Source organism: Zootoca vivipara, chromosome 14 (genome assembly GCF_965207765.1).
Source record: "Zootoca vivipara chromosome 14, rZooViv2.hap1.1, whole genome shotgun sequence".
In the NCBI taxonomy this organism is placed as follows: domain Eukaryota; kingdom Metazoa; phylum Chordata; class Lepidosauria; order Squamata; family Lacertidae; genus Zootoca; species Zootoca vivipara.
The window spans coordinates 8890866-8913479 of record NC_142597.1 but is presented as its reverse complement, the minus strand read 5'-3'; positions in this window follow the sequence as shown (position 1 = coordinate 8913479).

Sequence of the window (22614 nt, the reverse complement as noted above, 5' to 3'; positions counted from 1 at the left end):
CTTTCTCTTTGTTCCATGGATAATTATAATGTTAAGGGATAATCTTTTAATGGCTTTCAGGAAACTTAACCCTGGGATGAATTCCTCCACTCAAATTCCACAGGTGGCATTTAACTAAGCCTTATTCAGAGTATACCCATCAGCACGACAAAGTTAGGTCCATTAATTTCAACAGGTCTATGTTGAGTAAAACTTAGTTGACTATTACCCCATGTGTATCTTCAAGCTGTTTCTTGCACTGCTTGGACAAAATCTTATTTGGTTATGGGCAGTGCTTTTCCTCTTGGAAAAAGGTGCCAGTACTCGCCATGAAGTTGTTACAGTAAGTGCCACACTTTTAACCACTTTTTTTTCCCAGGGGGTACTCACGGGTATGCTGTACCAGCAACCCCCCCCCCAGAAGAAAAACCTTGTTTGGTTACTCTCCTTTTGGTGAAACCATCAAGTCTCATATGGTTACATTTACAATCTGGGCAGAGGAGGGGTCATTTGCTAATTAAGACCAGCTTTTGCCAACCTGGTCTTGGTGCCCTACAGATGTCTTGGACTGTGACCATGCTGATAAGGCTGATGAGAGTCATAGCCCAAAACTTCTAGAAGCCACCAAATTGGGTAAGGCTGCATAAGACAGTAATCATACAAAGTTGGCTACAGCCGCACACACTGATTTCTATCTTGAGTTTTTAAAAAACCCAAATCTTTTAACCAAACCAAACTGTTTTGTTTTTAAATGAAAAAACAACAACAATCTAGGTTAGAAAAAGTACCCTTGTGTTCCATCTTAATTGAAACTTATCTAACACCTGGATAATTGCTCATAAATACCTGTTGAGTTGCCAAGGTACAGTTATAGCATGTCAGCCTTTAATAAATTTCCAGGGCTTTAGATCTCACCCTTTGATGCTACCCATCAAATCCTGGTCCAAAGGCAAGGCAGGGGGTGTCGGTGTAGGGTGGGGAGAGAGAAAGTAATAATACTAAGCACTCCTGCATTCACTTAATCTGGGAGAATGCATTGCACTCTTTATGAATGTGTAGGGGAGGCTGTGCAGGAGTCTGCAGAAAGGTCACTGATATTTTTGGAGCGATAAATCACAAAAGGGGAAAAAAGATTTGCATTTTGGCTGTATAACATTCAGGGACGGATTAGAGAGAGAGAAGGGAGAATTCTTTGAAGTAATATTTCTCCGCTGACTTGTTTTATTAGCTCCCTTTTAACATGTTACATTATTGCTTATAGAATTTCATTTACTTGGATTGGCAGCTTGATAAATATGTCTATTGGCGATGATTTGGATTGCTCTGGGCATTAATATTATTAAAACCTGTCACAAGGAAATGTCTGAAAGATGACTTACTGTAAAGATTACAGCACAAAATAAATCACACAGTGGTATTTGTTACCGTTTATGGCCTCTTGGAGCCGAGTCAATCCCTTTTTATGTTGCATTATTTTTCAAGTTTTTATAGCTTTACATTATATATCGCTGTCAGAAATGAACAGATGGGGTGTCAAACATGAGCTTTCTGAATAATTCCCACCCTCGGGTTATTTGTGTGAAGGACAAGTGTAAAACTCTGTTCTCTAGGAAAGGGAGACAGGCAGGGGTGGGTGAATGTGTTGTTACATTCAAGAAAGCTTCCCCTCCGCCTCTCCCCACGTCAGCTGGGACAGGGTGGTTTTAACTTCTGACCTCACCTGGCTTTTCCTCCACAGCAGGGCTTCTTGGGAAATCCAAGCTGCCTGTTTTTTTTTGCTGGAGGAAAATCTTCATTGCAAGCAAAACAGGCCAGAAGGCAACACCTGGCACATCAGAAACAGGGGCTTGCCACTTCCCCACCCCTCTTTCTTTCTTTCTTTCTTTCTTTCTTTCTTTCTTTCTTTCTTTCTTTCTTTCTTTCTTTCTAGGACAGAATCTGTCTGCCAAATCATGACTGCCATTTGTAGTGCAGCTGACATGATCAGATGTGCGATTGGCTCTTTTCTCTGATGCATGTAAGAAGGGTGCTAATGGTGCTTCTTCTTCCCTAATTTGTTTTGTGTAAGGAGTAGGGTAGCACAAGCCTCAGGCTCCTTCAGCCATAGGCTCAGCCTTGGCTCAGTCAGCTGTGCTTTTTCGCTTAACCTTTTTCCATTGCTGTTGTTTGCCTTGCCTCGCTTTGCTTCAGTCAAAAAGAACCACAAGACTCCTTCCTCTTAGCCTCTGCTTCTTCTGCCATTTATATGTTTCTCTGCAGCCACTAGGAATGGGCAAAATCTGTCAATTCTGCTTTCTCTCAGGTTCTCCCCCCACCCCAATCTTAAATTCAGTCATCCACATTTCAACATCAGTTTGGATTAATTTTTTTTAAGTCCCCATATTTATCAACATTTCTCCTAATAGGCACATTGTTTTATGTGCACTTTTGCCTAATAAACACATTTTTACAAAGCAATCTTATGATACATTTTAATGTTTAATGCCTTTATGATGCATTGTTAAGGTTATCCTAGATGATACCTGCACACTTCACCCTAGTAAATGCATTTTTGTACACATTACATGGCAGGGTACGACACTGCAAAATTCAGAGAAGTGCTGGTTTCAAAGGATGGCTGTGTCCACCTAAGTTCTGCTTAGAGCAGATACTCTGAAATTGTTGTTGTTGTTTAGTCATTTAGTCGTGTCCGACTCTTCATGACCCCATGGACCATAGCACGCCAGGCACTCCTGTCTTGCACTGCCTCCCGCAGTTTGGTCAAACTCATGTTCGTAGCTTCGAGAACACTGTCCAACCACCTCGTCCTCTGTTGTCCCCTTCTCCCCGTGCCCTCCATCTTTCCCAACATCAGGGTCTCTATCAGGGAGTCTTTGCTTCTCATGAGGTGGCCAAAGTATTGGAGCCTGAAATTAATGGATCTCTTAAATTAATGGACCTTAAATAGTCACGTCCCTTAACTTCGCTGGGTGTACGCTGAATAAGACTAGCATTTGATACAACCCACAGCCTGGTCAAATTATGTTGCAAGTTGCACTGATGGCCTCTGGATTATAACATGGATCTGGCAAACATGGTTTAACACCCCCGCCCCCCCCCCAATTAAGACCACAGAACCCATTGTGTGTTGATTCTGACAATTGTATGGATTTACATGACTTTCAGCCTGTAGGGTTATATATGTACATGGGAACACCTTGTATTTCTATGTCCTGCTTTAGCAATGAGAAGTTTAGAAAACAAAGCAATGGGGTGGGGAAAGGAATGTGATGTGATGTGATGTGGGGCATGCAAGAGCCTCACATGTAACTTCAAAGCCCATATAGGGGATCTCAACAACTAAATATCTAGGTAGGATCTCTCCAACCAGTAATCATGTGCTGTGGATAAACAGGTTATCTGAACTACTCCAAGCGCATAAAGATGAGTTGGCTAATTGGTTTTACCCTGTGAACTTGTGCAAACTCGTCTATTTATAATCTGGCCACCTTCTTATTCTGTGCTAAGGACATGGAGAATGGCTCAACCTCCTGGCAGTGCACACTTTATATTTTAATTACCCACACTAATTTCTAACATTTACACATATACCATAAATCATATCATAATGATCCTTATTTAATTGCTGGACTGGGAACTCGAGTTAAACAGCTATGAAGGGGATTAATAAGGAGATCCAGGCTCCAAGGATTGCCGCTGGCTGCTTTCTCGAGAACAAATCATAAAGCCTTTAGGTGGGACCAAATCTTGAACCCTTTAGTTCAAGATGAGCAGTTTAGTCTGGGCATAAGTCTCAATTTTATTCCTCCTTTAAAGCACAGAGTCTTATCCTCCCACATGTACAGAGGGGCTTTGGCCTCCTTATAACATTTTAACAGTTCAATGAAGAGTGGTAAAAGGTAAAAGGCTGCTGTGGCATTCAGGTGCTCACATATGTGACTGACAAAGTTAGGCACCTTTCAGTAGGGGCGCTACCACAAGCGCCTGGAGCCCCATTCCTTCCTCCCTTGTAATTTGACCTCTCCAGGGTCAAAATCAGTAAGACAAATGAGTTTCCCCACCCTCTCTGTCTCTGGGCTCAACCACACTTCTGCTTGTCCCATGCTTGGAAATCAAAGTGTAGACATGTCCCTCTCCCTCTCGTTCACTCTGAATGGGAGCCATCTGGGCCCAGAGGAAGAGGCCGGTGAATAGGGAACTGCAACAAAACTGAGGAGGGAGAGGACAGGGGGAGGGGGGGAGGTTCCACTGAGAACAGCTTCTCCAAGCTGCCCCCACCCAACCCCACCCACTGTAATGAGCACTATCCACCAGCCTGTTGACAAGCAAAATTTTAATTAAATTAACCTACTAACTAGCCATGCAAATACATAGAGAAGCTGTCAGAAATGTCTCATAAATGACATGCTGTCAGTAGAGTTGACTTGATGCCACCCTCTCTCCTTTCTGAAATAGGTAAATACCTAGGGTTTAGGGTTGCCATTTTTCAAAAAGTAAAAAAACCAGGACACCCCAGAGGTTGTTGAGCTTTTTTAAGGAAACCACCAAAGTTGTCCAGCTTTTCTTTACAACGCCGCCAAAACACAATTTGACTTCCCTAAGATCCAGGACAAACCACCACATTTTGGTAATTCCTCTAGGACAGTGCTCCCCAACCTTTTTATCGCCGTGGACCAGTCAACGTTTGATAATTTTACTGCGGCCCGCTGAGGGGGGGGACATTGATTGTTTATATTTTATTTAGATTGTTTTGATTTAATAGTTTTGATTTAATAATATTTAATGTTCCTTGGGCGGCCTGGTACCAATTGATCCACGGACCGGTACTGGTCCGTGGCCCGGGGGTTGAGGACCACTGCTCTAGGACCTCAATTCTGCCTTTGAAATCCTGGTAAAATCTGGATGTATGGCAGCCCTATTTGTGTTGCCATATTTTAAAAAGTGAAAATCCGGACATTTCAGTGATTTTTTTGCCCGGACACCGTTTCCAACTGCCGTATTCTGGATATGCCCAGGAAATTTCAGACGTATGGGAGCCCTATAAATATCCACACTGCAACATTGCTGCTTTCCTCTTCAGTGTCTGCCTTTTCTACTTGTGCCCATAACAGGAGGGAGGGAGACAAGGTAATGGAGGTTGGAGCCCTGTGGTGGTTCTGGTAGGAGCGTTAGATTGCACCCTTGCAGCCCCAAACTTGTTTTGCCTTACCTCTCCCAATATGTGGTAGCGACATTGCTGGCAAGAGACCTTTGTTGTGGCTCCATGACACTGGTGAGCTGCTCCTGCTTCCAGTTGTAACTGATCGTTGGGGCTGATGGGATTGAAATTCTGCAACATCCAGAAGGAAGGTAGGCAACCTACCAATAAATGGTAGAGAATAGCCCCAAGACTACTGATATCAATCCCTTCCTTTGAACTCCCATGTCATCATGAACATTGTAAGAGGGAATGTCGTGGTTGTCTTTAGTGTTAAAGAGAAAGGAAGTCATTACTGTATAAGCTTGACTGGCTGTTGCTTTAGCTCACCAAAGGCAGACAGAAGCATATGGTCTTCACCGGGATTCAGTCTTGCTACAAAGAAGCAGGGTTGATTTGGTGGTTATAATCACTAGTAGATTATTGCAGCTGGTTTTGTGATTGATTTTACCTGTCCACAGAGGCTTTTTGCTGATTAGGGGTTGGAATGCTCTAAATAATTATCCTTTTTCAATTACAAACAGCGCCTTTATATATGTGCTAATTTATTAAGTTTCGCAAAACACTTTGCTGAGTTCTAAATCAAGTGGTGATAATTTGTGGCAATGGTGAGGGGCAGCAGCAAAGGGAAAGGATTAAAAAAGAATACACCTAGCACTGAAGTGACAAGGGAAACTTATTTTGCCTTAGGTAAAGAGGATTTCCACACATTCGCTTCCCCTACATGCTGTTCTGAAAAGTACTGATGAGGTGAGATTGAGAGCCCATATAACATACATGTTGGACAGAACTGGGGTACCCATGTTCAAACTCCTGTTTTGTTGTGAAGCTCATTGAGTGATGGTGGAACAGTTAGTCTTCCTCAGCCTAACCTGCCCTACAGTATCCTTGTATGGATAGAATAAGGAGAGATGATAATATTCAACCCTGACCTCCTATAAGCAAAAACATATGATGAATTACAGGGCATCAGAGAGCCACCAGATGCAAACAAGGAGTGGGGCCTCTGTACCATTCATAGTTGTAGAGAGAAGGGTTTGTGATGGTTTTTCACCCTACTGCTCCTCACCAAAGTTCACCACTCTCTGAACAACATGCAATAATGTTTACAGATCTCTGTTGTTCCATTATTACTATTTATTTTATTATTTATTCAATTTGCCAGTCACTTTATCTTGTCCACGGCAACCCAAAGTGAATAACAACCAAACAAACATTACAAGAATCCCCACATAGATACATTAAAACCAGGGGGAAAGAGAAATACATTAAAAACATCTCACCCACTTCTAAAAGGAAACAGATAGTTAAAGGTCAAAGGCCTGAAAGTTTTTGCCTGGTGTCCTTGAGATATTGTGGTCCTGTCCTGAGCTGGTCAAACCCAGCACTTTGAATCTGGCCCAGAAACTATTTGGCAGCCTGTGAAGTTGGGAGAAGATTAGCATTATATGCTCAAATCATATTGCCCTGATGAGCAAGCAGGCTGCTGAATTCTGCACCCGCTGAAGTTTCTGAACCATCTTCAGAGGCAGCCCCACATATAAGGCAGTAGTATAACCTAGAGTTTATCAGAACATACAAAACAGGAGTTTGGCTATTCCTGTCCAAATAAGGGTGCAGCTGGGCTTGCCGGTGCTGCTGCTCCTTGATGTTTCTGCCTTTTCCCGTGCTCCATCTGAGCAGTGTTAGGAGTAGGGATGAGGAACAAATCCAGTATTTTAATGTAAAGCTAATGTTTCACACAATGATACAATATGTGAACTGAAACTCGCACTTCTCTGAATTTTGCAATGCGGTTCTCCAAGTAGCTAATGAAAATGAAAATGCAGAGGAGGTGCCTAAAAATGGATCCATTCTTGAAAATGACAAGCAGGAAGAGAGTAAATCAGTGAAAATGTCTGGAAAAACTGTCAGTTTAAGGAGAAATGCATGTTAAAATTCTGATGGGTTTTTTTAGGGGGGTGGGAATCACAAACTGATGGGAAACTGGAAAATAAAAAACCTGATCTTACGAGCAGAATAATGAGAAAATAAGAGAAACTGAAATCAACAGATTTGCCAATCCCTAGTCAAGAGTCAGGGAAATGGAGCAGTCTCCTGCACTAGCTTTGCCATAACTCTGTGGACAACTGTGCGGATTTTGTCCCAAGAGAGGAAGAAAGTGAATGGGCACGCCTTTCCCAGGGATCCCTTAAACCTGGAGCTGGCACTGTTTGGTAGAAGGCAGTTTCCTAGCTTCCTGTTTTAAGAGCTAGATTTCAGAGACAATCTTAGACTTTAACAAAACCAGATCCAGGCTTGTGAAATTTCCTTGGAAGACCAGGCCATCAGTGATTGCCTTGTGCTCTGTATCTGTTTGTACTTCTGCTAAGCCTACCTTCTTCCTGCTTCATTTTCCTGGAGATCCTCAGTGCAGATACTGGGGAATCACCAGAATGATTCACTGTTCTCCCAAGAAAAGTAGATTCCTGAAAATCTCACGTCATTTGCTGAGAATATGGCAGAAGGGAACATTAGTTAAGACACAGAGAGATAGATGAGCATTCGCCCCCCGCCCCCCACCCCTGCAATGATATCTGGAGAAGGATGCCTTTTTGATGAAGTGTGTTTCAAGCAGTCTTGCCTTTTTTATTTCCCTACCCAGGGCTCTGACAGGTGTTTCCTTCGGGGCATAGATGCTTCCTATAACATTTTGAGTGAAGGGAGATATCATCTGTGACAGCTTGTGTACATAGATCATGGTTTTATGGTGATGGAAAAGTGTGCACTGATTGATTTGCTGAGCTGGGCCGAGTTAAAAGAGCTTGCAACAAGATATCTTCCCTCTTGCCAAAACACAATTTAATCACCACCTGACCGATCCATCATCCAGGCAGGAGGGAGGAGGTTTCAAATGCTGGGGAGGTGCCATATGACTAATGGACAGAAATGTCTATTCTTGGCATGGGGAGGACTGAGATACACTGTTAACATATTCCCCCATATTATCCACTAGTGTCTGATATTTCGGGAAGGGGTGTAGCTCAGTTGTAGAGTATCTGCTCTACATGCAGACTGTTCACCTAGCCTTGCATTTCCTAATCTGATTGGCAGCAGCCCTCAAGTTTCTCGAGCTGAAAATGGGTTGGGAAATTTGGAGTGGCCATCTGAGCATGCTGTCAGCTATGGGTACAATACAATCTACTACTGAGCTATGGGGAAAGGGCCATCGTTCAGTTGTAGGGCATGTAGAATTGCATGTAGAAATTCCCAGTTTCAATCCTCCGCATATCCAGGTAGGTCTAGGACAGGCATCCCCAAATTTCGGCCCTCCAGATGTTTTGGACTACAATTCCCACCTTCCCCGACCACTGGTCCCGTTAGCTAGGGATCGTGGGAGTTGTAGGCCAAAACATCTGGAGGGCCGCAGTTTGGGGGTGCCTGGTCTAGGATGTCCCTTGCCTGAAACCCTGGAGAGCTGCTCCCAGTCAGTGTAAACAATGGTCTGACTGAACATAAGGCAGTTTTGTATGTGTTTCCCTTTAAAGAAGCTTATTTAAAATGACAAAGAACATGACCCTCTACTGCGCTTTGCTTTTTGCTTTGTAAACTTGAACCCAGACACACATTCTAACACCAGCTATTCATTAATGGCTGGAATGGTATTTGGCAAAGAGCTGTCATTAATTTCTGGTGCCGTTAAAGGCTCAGCTTGTATAACTCTGAGCTGGTTTCCTGATGAAAGGGCATTTGTAAACCCTGGAAATCATTTAAGGCAACAAGGCCCTCTGTGTATTTGCATGCACTCTTCTAGAAATGAAACATGCAGCCTCAGCCCTATGCATATTTATTTGGAACTGAGCTTCACAATGATAAATGAAATGATTACCTGAAATGTTTACTTTCAGCTAAACATGGATAGGATTGCAACCATAACCCTATTCAGGCTTTCAAATTAAAACATTTCGACTGAAACTGGGGAGAGGGTGCACATGTGCTGAGCATCCTGGTTTAACCCCCCCCCCTCCAATATTTGTACTTTGAGTAGAAAGGTCTGAATGGGTCTTGTAAGTGCTTTCAGTCCTCCCTATGATCAGGAAACCAGGGTGCTTGACCACAAGGAAACTTGTAAGTGTGTTTGGCCAAATGTGTTTACACACTCCCATCAGACCTTCTGGGAAAGGTGCAGCAGACACGCTCGGGAATATTTGGGGCGTGACTGGCATGCATGGGCCCACTTCTCCTTCCATGTTTAAGCCCTCACATGTTTGTTCTTTTGAATGCTTGAATTAGCGCTCTTAGGAACATAGGTCATGATATTTGTCCATCTAGCCCAGCACTTCCTTCTTGGACTGAAAGCAGCTCTCAAATTCTTTGGCAGAGGGGTTTCAAGGAACCTGCTACCAAAGGATGGACAAATCTGTCAATTACAGTTTCTCCCAGTTTCTTGTTTCTCCCATTGTAAATTCTGTTATCCACATCAGTTTGCAATCCATTTTTTTAAAGAGGCCTCATGAAAATTCATCAACATTTCAGAGTGCATTTCCCGTAATGTGCAAATTTTGATATGCAATTTTGTCCAATACACACTTTTTGCACTCACTTTCCCCCATCATAATGCATTTTTGCATGCTATTTTCACAGATATATTCATTTTGATGCTCACTTTCCCATAATATATATACAGAGGTATCTCGGAAGTCGAACAGAATCTGTTCCGGAAGTCCGTTCGAATTCCAAAATGTTCGGAAACCAAAGTGCAGCTTCTGATTTCCACATATATGTACAGTGGAGCTTCCTGCAGCCAATTGGAAGCCGTGTCGGACATTTGGGTTCCCAAGAATATTTGCAAACCAGAACACTCACTTCCGGGTTTGTGGTGTTCAGGAGCCAAAATGTTTGACTCACAAGGTGTTGGGGATCCAAGGTATGACTGTATTTCAGTACACAGTAATTGATTAGAAAATTCCATCATGAAATACGGAGAGCTGCAAATTTCTACAGATAAGATACATTTTGGTTCCCATATTTCATCAGAAAGTGCAAAGTAGATAGGTTTGCCTTGCAGTGTGAACTGAACTAAATGCCTCCTGTATCTCAACTGCTACCTGATCCTTTTAAACTTGAAACAGTCCGCTTTTGGAAACAAAGCTCATGCATTACCCCTGGGCCATTACTAAATATTACTGGAGTGGCATTATTTCTCCCAGTTCTGCCTCATATTTGCTTCAGCCATTCCACCCAAGTGGCGCTTGCCACATGTTCAATCCCTCTCCTGCATGACATTTGAAGCATAGGAAAATTTCCCTTGTTTTGCACAACACCCTGTTTGCCACTTCATTGACTAAGTAAAGAGAAGCCTTTTGTTTCACCCAAGCGGTTGGCATCCCATTGGTTTATTTCCGAAGGTTCTCAGATAGCAGAACTTGGGGGGGGGGGGACTCAGACCCTGGAGAGCTGCTACTACTAAGATAGATGGACCAGTCTGTAGTTATGGTGGTTTGGCTTGGTCAAACACTGAGATACTAGAACGGGATCCCGATACCTATGTTCAGGGTATGAAGTAACACTTCAAGTCTGAATACCACTTCAGTCAGGATGTGGGTTGTGCTATGGTCTAAACCACTGAGCCTCTTGGGCTTGCTGATCTTTGGGTCATTGGTTCGAATTTGCATGATGGGGTGAGCTCCCATTGCTTTGTCCCAGCTTCTGCCAACTTAGCAGTTTGAAAGCACACCAGTGCAAGTAGATAAATAGGTACCACTGTGGTGGAAAGGCAAACGGTGTTTCTATGCTCTCTGGCACTCGTCACGGTGTCCCGTTGTGCCAGAAGTGGTTTAGTCATGCTGTCCACATGACCCAGAAAGCTGTCTGTGGACAAACACCGGCTCCCTCAGCCTGAAAGCGAGATGAGCGCCACCTCCCGTAGTCGCCTTTGACTGGACTTAATCCGTCCAGGGGTCCTTTACCCTTTTACCTTTTTTGCCGGTTCAACCACTACATCTGTTTTCCGAGGAAGCAAGTAAGATGGAGGAAAATGCAAGATACAATCCAACATGTTCTTTCCCTAGAACAGCTCTGAGTTGTGATTATCCCATTTATCAATGAAGCTGTTTTTCTGGAGAAGTCCTTATGGATGAGGTAAATGTGATGTTAGCCAGATCACATTTCTTTCTTACAGCATCACCCTTAGTGGCATCAATATGATTTTCTGAACCCATTGCCTTGCACGCTGCTGCCTACTTGCAAAAGTAAACACCAGTATGCACATAATGTGTACATGCTTTGGGTCATTTCGAAACCTGCAGCTACTTTCTTGGATGAGTGAAAGGCTCAAAAATAAATCACGGACCACAGACAAGCAATGCCGTGTCTGTCAGACAGCATGCCAACACTTTAACCATAATTGTTGGAGGGATTCAACGGCATGCTCTTCTGATTGTTCTTTCAGTAGGCATTTCTAGATGAAATTATCCTGCTTTCCTCTCTCTGGATGCTGTTCTGGGGTTCTCAAGCAGATTTGGGGGGAGGCACGCCCAGGTCAAAGCAAGGAGAGAAAGGGGAAAGCCCCGTTGTGCTAGTAGGATACTGTTGGGCCCTTCCTCCATTACCTTCTCCTCCCTCTATTGCTCCCCTTTTGTCCATTTCCAGATACAGTGGTACCTCGGTTTACAAACACAATTGGTTTCAGAAGTCTGTACTTAACCTGAAGCGTACTTAACCTGAAGTGAACTTTCCCATTGAAAGTAATGGAAAGTGGATTAATCCGTTCCAGACGGGTCTGCGGAGTACTCAACCTGAAGCGTACTTAACCCGAGGTATGAGTGTACAGTGGTGCCTCGCTAGACGAATGCCCTGTAAGACGAATTTTTCACTTAATGAAGAGATTTTTCGAGCGGAGGTTGCCTCGCTAGACGAATTCGTTTTGTGAAAAATTCATCTAGCGAATCGCGGTTTCCCATAGGAATGCATTGAAATTCAATTAATGCGTTCCTATGGGCAAAAAATAAAATAAAATAAATTCAATGCATTCCTATGGGATTCGCTAGACGAATTTTTCGCAAAATGAATTTGCTCACAGAACGAATTAAATTCGTCTTGCGAGGCACCACTGTAATTGGTTTCGGAAGTCCATACTTAACCTGAAGCGTACTTAACCTGTGGCGAACTTTCCCATTGAAAGTAATGGAAAGTGGATTAATCCATTCCAGACGGGTCCGCGGAGTACTTAAACTGAAAGTACTCAAACCGAGGCGTACTTAAACCGAGGTATGACTGTAGTAAGCCCTTTGGATGGAAAGAACAGAGCCTTCACATTCTTTGCATAGTGTCATGCGCATAGATGGTGCCATGTTGCTGGTGTTGCGCTATTGCTAATATTATTTCACCCCCTGTTATTTTGTCCCTTTTAGTGCACCCAAACCTTCAGAAATCTTGGAGGAGGACCCCGGAAAAACCACTCTAGACTCTTCAGGAATGTTCCATTGGTGTGAAGCTGTTCCTTTTGAGAAGGCCCTCTTGGTAGGTGCACTGTATGTATGTAGGGTGGGTGTTAGCTTATTAACTTGTTTCTAGCCAGCTTCCTGTGCCAGTAACACCTCATGGCATGCACAGATTTGGAAAGTGAAGCTGGAGGCAGCCTCATGTTGGGGAAAAGCTTTGCCTGCCAAATGTGAGTTATTAATGCAGTTGCTAAGGTGCTAGATCCAGCCCCAGGTGTGATGGGGTTGCCTGGGGAAAGTACCCCCTCATTGTTGGACTTGTTGGACTCTGGCGGGCAGGCGGCAATAAGCTTTGGTAGCACTCTCAGCCATACTCTGAGTGCAAAGGAACAGGGGAAGCTACCTAAACGGCCTCGGTCCGGTATACCTGAAGGAGCGTCTCCACCCCCATCGTTCTGTCCGGACACTGAGGTCCAGCTCTGAGGGCCTTCTGGCGGTTCCCTCACTATGAGAAGCCAAGTTACAGGGAACCAGGCAGAGGGCCTTCTCGGTAGTGGCACCCACCCTGTGGAATGCCCTCCCACTAGAGGTCAAAGAAAACAACAATCACCAGACCTTTAGAAGGCATCTCAAGGCAGCCCTGTTTAGGGAAGCTTTTAATGTTTGATGGATTTCTGTATTTTAATGTTTGATGGATTTCTGTATTTTAGAATTTCTGTTTGGTTGGAAGCCGCCCAGAGTGGCTGGGGGAACCCTGCCAGATGGGCAGGGTATAAATAAATTATTATTATTATTATTATTATTATTATTATTATTATTATTATTATTACCTTATTACCTTATTACCTTATTACCACATCAGATCATTGGTCCACGTAGCTCAGTATTGTCTACACTGATTTGCAGTGGCTCTCCAGCATTTCAAAAAAAGTGTGTTCTCTTCCAGCCCTATCTATAAATGCCAAGGATTAAGCCTTTTGCATGCAAAGCAGGTGTTCTATCACTGAGCCATGCCCCTTCCCCAATATCTAGCTGGGGAGCTAGATTGAGCCAACATTTAGATTTCCAACAATGCTCTTAAATGACTTTACATCTTGGGTATTGTTGGAAATTAAAATGGCACTTACACCTAGCTGTCAGGTACCATTCAGCGCACACAGCTGGATCTATTTATTTATTTAACTATCAGGATTTATATTCCACTTAATCACCAAAAACATCTAAGAGGTTTACATAAAACAATATAAAATATTTATTAAAGTATATCGAGGAAATCAAACCTTCAATAAGGTGACCTAAAGTTTAGCAAAACGTACCGGTAAGTAAGATCAGTTTTTAATTTTTTTTAAAAAAAGCACAACAAAAATAAGATCCCATGTTAAAATTACATGCCTGGCTTAGCAGGTACCAAAAACAGCATAGCAAAGCCGCCTGCCTATTCATTTATTCTCCATGATTTTAGAAACAATAGAATTTTTTTAACCAACTGACAGAATCAAGCAGCATGACAATAGTTATCATATAAAAAACTGAGTGGTACCTTGGTTTGCAACTGCTTTGGATTACAACCGTTTTGGATTACAACCACGTCAAACCCGGAAGTGTGTGTCCCCCCTTTTTATTACAACCCATTTTTTTGGGGGGGGGGGTTACAACCATTTGGGGGGGGGGCGAGACCCCATTGGCGAAAGAGCACCTTGGGTTACAACCTGTTTTGGTTTACAACCGGACCTCCAGAACGGATTATGGTTGTAAACCAAGGTACCACTGTACTAAATTGCACACCTTCCCAAGCATGTTGCAATGTCTGCAAAGATACCATCAGTTCTTAACACATATTCATGGGAGGGCGAAGGCCCACTGGAGATGGGAGGTATATGAAGATTTGTTTTATGTGCTGCTTTGGCAATACTTCAGTCTTCTCCAGATTAATGAAATACAACACAAAAGGTAATATTGAGTACAACCAGTTTTCTCAAGGCACAAATGCCTATTGTTAACCCAGAGGACATCCAATAAAGAGAGGGGGGAATCAGGAAGGAAGTGGAAGCACCATCAAACTACCCATGCACAGTATTCTGTACAAAATTTGAAATTTAAAGAAGAACATTTGAGAATTCCTAAATCATTGGTTCCATTTCAGAAACAAAACTAGTCAATTTGGAAATGAACTAAAGTGATTTTTTTTTAAAAAAAAAGAAGCATCCTTAGCCCCTCTTCTGTCTCTCTCCTCTCTCCCTACGTCTCCCCAACCTCACAATGCCTATGACAGCAATGTCTCACACCGAATGTAGCTGACATGCAGAAAGGGCTCTATGAATTGAAAACAGAGACGTTATATGTACCTTTGTTATTCAATGAAAATATTTTAATAAAAAATAAATTAAAAAAGAAGAGGCATCCTTAGTTCAGGTCAGCAAATGTCTGTTCAAATAATTTCTACCACACTTACAATGTATGCTTCTCCTCCCCTCTCCGTACGCCAACTACCTTTCCCTTCACCATCCCATATCCTAGTCTGGCTGGGTTGTTGTTCAATAGTTCCTATTAAAAGGTCTATAGAATGGATCATTTCCATTGTTTAGCACCACTTGACAGACTAATAATTGGATTTAAGGCACGTTCCACTAAATACAGCTTGAGGTTTCATTATTCAATTTAGACTAATCCAATTAGTTAAGATGATCATTTAATTTGGCTATGATTCTAATCACTCATCAGCAAAGTTCCCATGACATGAGTCTTTTATTGCCCTCTGAAGAAGAAGAAAAACAATTGTGGAGAGAGTATTTTATGAATGTAATAGTTTGGCAGCTCTTGATTGGAAATGTGAACATATACTTGGGGTTTGTACAGTCTCTGTGATTTGGCTTGCATCTGTGCATTTTTATTTTTTAAAAAACCAATCTGTTTCTGAGTCACCCTGTGCTCTCGCCACTGAGATCTGTATTTTGGGTTCTGAGCTGCTCCATATAAAATGAATGTTCCCCCCACTCACTTTGACAGAGAATATAAAAACAGCTATAACGTTTTACCCTTCTGGCCAAAGTGGATGGAATTTACAGGCATAGGAACCCCTCCAGAGTGAATCAAGCCAGCCAAATTGCAGACTAACAGGCTGTGTGTGTGTGTGTGTGTTTGTGCAAGAAGCAAAAGTGATTCCCTTTCTACCATAAAATAACCAAGAGATAGCCAAGTGGTGTGTAGCCTTGTGTGTACAGTATATTGTTATATGGTGTTTCAAGACTCCACACATTTAGACCAGATGACCACAAAAGTCCAGGCAGTCGTTTCTAAGTTCTAAGAACTATTTGTTGGTTCTGTCGACAAAATCAATATGGTGTTGCAGGAGAATAAGGCTTCTCTATCTGCACAAAAATCCTTGTGCATGTACAGAGTATAAATACAATCTCATACAATAAAGATCTGCCCCTTTACAGTATTGCATCTGTTACTACTCAAGCGCCTGGGACATCACTTTGCATATCTCCCAAACTTAGACCTGCTTGTGGTCAAGCCTAGCACTTGGTCAGTGTGGCTCGATGCCACAATATTTTTTTAAAAATAAAAACTTTGCTACTTCACACTGACCTTTCCCTTCTGGTGTTGCTTGTGGCCTTCAATATAGGCCTTGCAGACCTCCAAGAGGTGGCAGTGGAGTTTGGAAGAGTTCTAGTTCCTTTTTGTTAAAGCGAAGCATTTACCTTTTTAAAAGAACCTCCGTGGTTTTTTGTTTTGTTTTTCTAAGAAAGGAAAGACTCTCCCCAGCTAGATTTCCACAGATCTGATGCACATCCCTAGCATATACTATGTACCAATCATGGAAAGATTCAATCAATTGATAAAGAGAAAACATCCCAAAATGAGCTGTGTTGTATGATGTAGTATGACATTGAAATCGAGAAGTACAGCAGATCTCAAAGCAGGAGCACCAATTTTTGTTGCTTCAATATGCTAGCAGGCTTCAGGGTACCTTGTGCTTTTCAAAGGGCATTGCCCCTGGGATGCTGGTGGTGTTCAGTTAGGTGTAGAACTCATTGATCTTGGTGTCAGTGAAGTCCTTAATCTCCAGAATACATTCATGGCCATGGCTGAATGCTCATTCACCTAAGAGTTTTGTCCAATGGCAGCTGCCAAACACAAGTCATCCTGTGCTGATTTATCCAGTTGCACAGATTCCACAGGTTGAATAGACCTATGCATCCCACCCACCCAAAAAAGCCTTGTTACCATAAGAGGTGGCAGTTTGGCTTAACTAAGTAGTTTGTTGTTGTTCGTGGATTGAGTGCCCCATAAGAATGACACTTCATCATGACATAGCATCCTTCCTATTGGAGCATTCTGCCCCAGGAATACTGCCAAGCTGCGTGACATAGCATCATTCTCATTGGCATGCTTAGTGGGCTGTTGAGAAACGTTGCTGGACATTTCTCACTGAAAAATTCCTAGAATAATAATAATAAATATTTATTTATACCCCGCCCTTCCCAGTTTAAAAACCGGGCTCAGGGCAGCTAACAGCAAATATAAAACATTGATTAAAATGCAAATTAAAAACAGCATAAAACAGCATAAAATACAACATAAAATGCAGTGTCAATATCAATAAAATTCAAAAATTCAGGGGTCATTTTGGGGGGAAACAAACAAACAAACCCCAGTCAGTAGACATCAAATGATCACCAGGGCTAACTGGCCAAGTTGGTCCTACTAGGGCCAGCTAGCAAGGAGACCAGGGAAGAATTTAAATGTGGGGTCCCAGAAAGGGTTTCTTCATAGAAGAGGAAAGGGAAAGGGGGATAGAGGATCAGGCTAATTCAAATTGAAGGCCAGGCGGAATAGCTCTGTCTTACAGGCCCTGCGGAAGGAGAACAAGTCCTGCAGGGCCCTAGTCTCGAGGGACAGAGCATTCCACCAGGTCGGAGCCATCACTGAAAAAGGGGAGGAATTGTGAAAGTGTGTGTGTGTGCTAGACCAGTGCTAGGCTCGACATATATTTCTGCACCAGACACAAAGAGTCCACCCCCATTTTTGAAATTATTCTTGGTTTGGGACCTAGAAGTCCAACACAAACCCAAGATCCACCACAATGAGTGGAACTGTCCCAGTTGAGCCAGTGTACCTCTCATCCCAGTTTAGCCAGGGCTCAGCTGGCAGAACATATGCTTGTGTAAGTCCCCAAAAAGTGGCATGGAAGGGGTGTGATGGGACAAGAAGAGACTGCTGACACCTGCCTGTATCTGAAAGACTGCCTAACCAAGCTTTCAGATCATCAAATGATTTCTTTCTTCTAGGATATCCAGCCACTAAGAGATACAGAAAATGGTTACAGCAAACAATACATACAAACAAGACATAAAATTTTCATAGTCTTTCACATTTTTTCATTCCATTTTATGGGGACATCCCTCAGTCCCTCCCTCTGAGCTTCATTGTGCAGTATCATCACATTTAGCAGATTCATCTTCTAAAATCTTGAACTACACTACAGGGAAAATAAATTCAGTATCAATCCTTTCTATCCATAAGTTAAATCTTATACTTTTCTGAAAGCCTATCTATACTTCCTTACAGCTAAATTATATATTACAATACTTCTTCAAATAGTCTCTAAATTTCTTCCAATCTTCTTCCCCCTTCTCCTCTTCCTGGTTACGGATCCTTACAGTCATCTCGGCGAGTTCCATATAGTCCAGCATCTTCATCTGCCAATCATTTATTGTAGGCATCTCTTGTGATTTCCAAAATTTGGCAATTAACAATCTAGCTGCTGTTGTGGCATACAAAAAAAAATTGCAAAATCTTTCTTTGGGATCTCATCTCCTACAGTTCCAAGCAAAAAGGCTTTTTTTAAAAAAGCAGAAAGGGATTTTCCAGCAGTGGCTCTTGTGAGGGATTCCCTGTCTCCCACCCCTCACTGCTTTAACAACAGAGGCTCTCCCTGTGCTTCTCCACAAACAGGAGAAAAACCTCCAGTGTCCAAATTGGACTTGTCTCCAGAGTACCTCAGGCACTGCGTTCGAAACCTATTTCCACCAGTGGGGTCTCCCTCCCTGGGATCCCTACTGCTACAATTTGCCTCTCCCTTAGGCAACTATGTGACTCCTTTGGCTTCGCCAACCAGCCCTTTGTATGACAGGAGAAAAAGCAAACAGTTTCCTCTTCCACAGGAAAGTTTTGTTCTCGCCTCTTTGTCACACCTCTGAAGGTACTGAGACACTGCCGAGTCAGTGAACGTTTAAGCACATTTAACTTTATTATTTAACTTATAAACATGAATTTCTCTGGTTCTTAAAAGAACATATCTTCTTTTCATATAACACAGACTTGTTAATACAGCTCCTGCATCCCTCTCTAACCCTCTACTCCCAACTGCCAACTGCCATTCAACGGTTGTTCCCCCTCCATTTAGAATGCCATCTAGCTCCGCCTCCCAGGGAACACCTGCCTATAATGGGAGTGATAGATTAACCCATGATGAACCGGAATCACCACCAGGCACTATTCCGCCACAGCTCCTCAGTTGTGAAATGTCCTTCCCAGAGAGGTTTCACTGTTGCCTATTTTAATGGCTTTTCAGTACCAGGGAAAGACACACACTCTGCCCACAGGACTTTTAAAATGTTAACATTTATTTTAAAAAAGGCAACATATGGCTATTTAGCTCTGTGATACTTTAATTATTTCAGCTTTCTGTCCAAATTGGTACTGCAGTGTTTTAATTTATTGATCTCTGCTTTAAAGTGATTTATTTTGATTCCAAAATTGTCTTATTTGCTGCTTCTTAACTTGTTTTATCATAACACTGGTTTTGAATAGGTTTTTGTTTCTTCATTGTTGATTTTTTGAATGCACATTGCCCGGATAGTTGCTTGTGGGTGGCGGATCAGTTGAATGAATTTGATTTCCTATGAATCACTGTTATTTTAAAGAAGAGAAGTGCCAACATTTTGTGTAATTTAAACTGAAATCCACTTTCCAAACCACAGAAGTTGAAATCCTAGAATATCACACTTGAAATTCTGATGTTGGGGGGGGGGGAGGTTCCCCTCCATAAGTAAAAAAAGACATTTTGAGATTTAGTGTGATACATTCTGAATTTCAAATTTGGACAGGGTATTCCCCCCTTCTCAGTTTGTTTCAACCACCAGTCTTTCTGGTGAACCTGACTAGCATCATGTATCTGTATCATCAGGCATGACCTCTGTTGCTTCCCTTGCTGTCACTATCCAAGACTCCTGATACTCACTCCCTTTGCTCCTCTCACTCTCGATAATGGTATGAACTGAGTCCAAGGGGAGAAGGTAAATGAATGGGCAGTCCCAATGAATGGGTAGTTGTGGCTGTGACAGCAATGAGCAAGCATCATATTGAAGGGCCCACCAAAATCTGAAAGCAACACTTATGGCAGTATGTCAAGGATCCATTTCCCAACATGAGAATCGCCCCCTTTCCCTCTAACTATTTTTTCTAAAATAATGTTTCATTTCTTCTGTTTTGTCCTGTTTAGAAGCGACGCAAAGGGCCATTCAGTGTTCTGCGTGACCACATTGTGGTCTGTGTTTTCGGAGATGCAACGTCTTCGCTGATTGGACTGCGGAACTTTGTGATGCCTCTACGAGCCAGTAACTTCACATTCAGTGAGCTGAAGGATATTGTCTTTCTTGGATCACTTGACTATCTCCACAGAGAATGGGAATTCATCCACAATTTCCCCAAACTATTCTTACTGAGGGTATACATATTCTTTACATATCGTACCCCTCCCCAATATTCTCATCTTAAAAATGCATTTATTTTAAAATCATGGAACTCAAAACTACCTCAGAGCAACTACTGTATAATGATACTGGATCATCAAAATACAAACATCCCTAATATTATTAATCATATAATATCTTCTCTTTGTGGGCATTTGCGATTGAGTTGAACAAAAGTGATCAAAAGAAGCTAACATGTTCACGTGGCATAATTTAAGGAGGCTATGCCTTTGGAAGTAAAAGCCTTGACAAAAATGAAGAAACAAACAAATAAGCAATACATAAACAGAGTGCTTTCCCATCATGGTCAGCATGAATAGATGAAACAAGCCTTCTCTATTTATTGCCTTAATGTTTCCAAACATCTACTTTATGGTAAGGGTGGGTAATAAGCCTTTTCAACACAAGGGTCAGAATGAAAACTGGCCTACCGTTTGTGAGTTGTTTTTGACAAGTGGGTGTGTCTGGTCACCTCCCAATCATTTTATGTCATTATGCTGTCACATGACAGTGTAAAAAGGGCTCACTGTCGGCACTGATTTGCCCTGATAGTGAGCCCAGCTTTGTTAGTTTGCAGGCACAGTTTGGATTCAGAGCGTTCCTGCGAATGGATACTGTATATTTCCTCTGCAGATCATCAGAGCTGTCTGCAAAAAGGAAACACTCCTTTTCAGGAGTGGGTTGAATCTAGCCTGCACCTGCAAATGTATGACTTCAGAGGAGCTTGCTCAGCATCAGCGAGCCAATCAGTGCTTTCAGTAAGCTCCACTTGCCAAGAAATTATTTTTCTCTCGCAGGCTCAACTCTACCTGCTCCACACCTGATATCACATCAGTGTGAGATAAGTGAGTGTGGAACCCCCGTCAAGCCTAATTTAGGCAGCTACTTTTCTTTGCATGTGATGGACAATTTCAGCCAATCTAATGCATGGTCACTTTCCCATTTAACTGACAGCACTTGTTGGTGTAATTTGAAGGAAGATCTTACATAGGAAAGATGCAGCCAGCAGCTGCAACCTGAACATGTTTCCTATCCAAGATCCCCTTTGGATGAGATGAACAAAAGTCAGTATTACAAAACTGATCACACACTGGCCTGGCTATGCTTGTTTATCACGTCTGAAGCCAGTCAGAGAAGATATGCCTCAGAAGAAAGAAAACCTTGGAACGTGTTATTCCCAACCACCTTGTATAACAGCTGCTGGGTTCTCCTTTGGAATTTGGGTTTTCATTCTGAATCCAGTGCATTTGGATCCAAGAGAAACATCATGTGACTTGAGCATATCAGTGGAGCACACCTCATGAAATTTTTTTTTTACTTTTAATGTCCTGTTTCTGTGCAGAAGCTCTCTACTTTTTGCTTCCCTGTTCAGGTTCTGATGGCCTCCTGCTAGAGCCTCCTTAATTTGAAATCTGCCCCTTGTTCTGAAGCATCATCTTTTTTTTTTCATATATTGAACAGAAAATAAGGGATGTATTTTAGTCAGTGTCCCTGAACTGGGACTGACCTGCCTTTATGGGATTCAAGTTTCTCTCGAACAAACATCAAAGCTTCCGAATACATGTTCACCTGGCACCTTCGTTATACACCTTTAGGTGCCAGGCAAAACATTCCTTTTTAACCAGGCCTTTGGTTGATCCAATTTATATTCTATGATGTGTTTAAAGGGGGGGGGTATTGGGTTGTTAACTTTTATTAGGTATTTTGTGGTTTTATATCTTGATTTTATTATGTGAACTGCCCTGAGATCCTCTGGTATAGGGTGGTATATAAATTCAAATGATGATGATGATGATGATGATGTTTCAGCTGAAGCTTGGATTTTTCAGTCTTGCCAGTCCTTTGACCCTCATGACTTCCACTCCTTTTTTCCCCCTTTACCAGGGCAGTGCACTTTCCTGTGCTGATCTGAAAGCAGCCAACATCCAGTATTGCAGCATGTGTGCCGTTCTCTCGGCCCATGCGAGAGGTCCTGGTGATCAAACCCTGGTGGATACGAAATCTATCCTGGCTACTCTGAACATCCGTTCCTTACATTTTAAAGCAAATTCATCATTAGGTAAGAAGGGGAAAGACGTTACATGGACTTCTTCCCCAAATCAGCTACAGGGGGTTAGGGGACCCCCTAGAATATATTCAGGGCCAGATTTAAGTTTGATGAGGCCCTAAGCTACTGAAGGTAATGGGGCCCTTTATATGTCCAGCTGTCCTTTGTCAGTAACAAATTGTCGCTGTTTTTTGTGTGTTGAATATATGC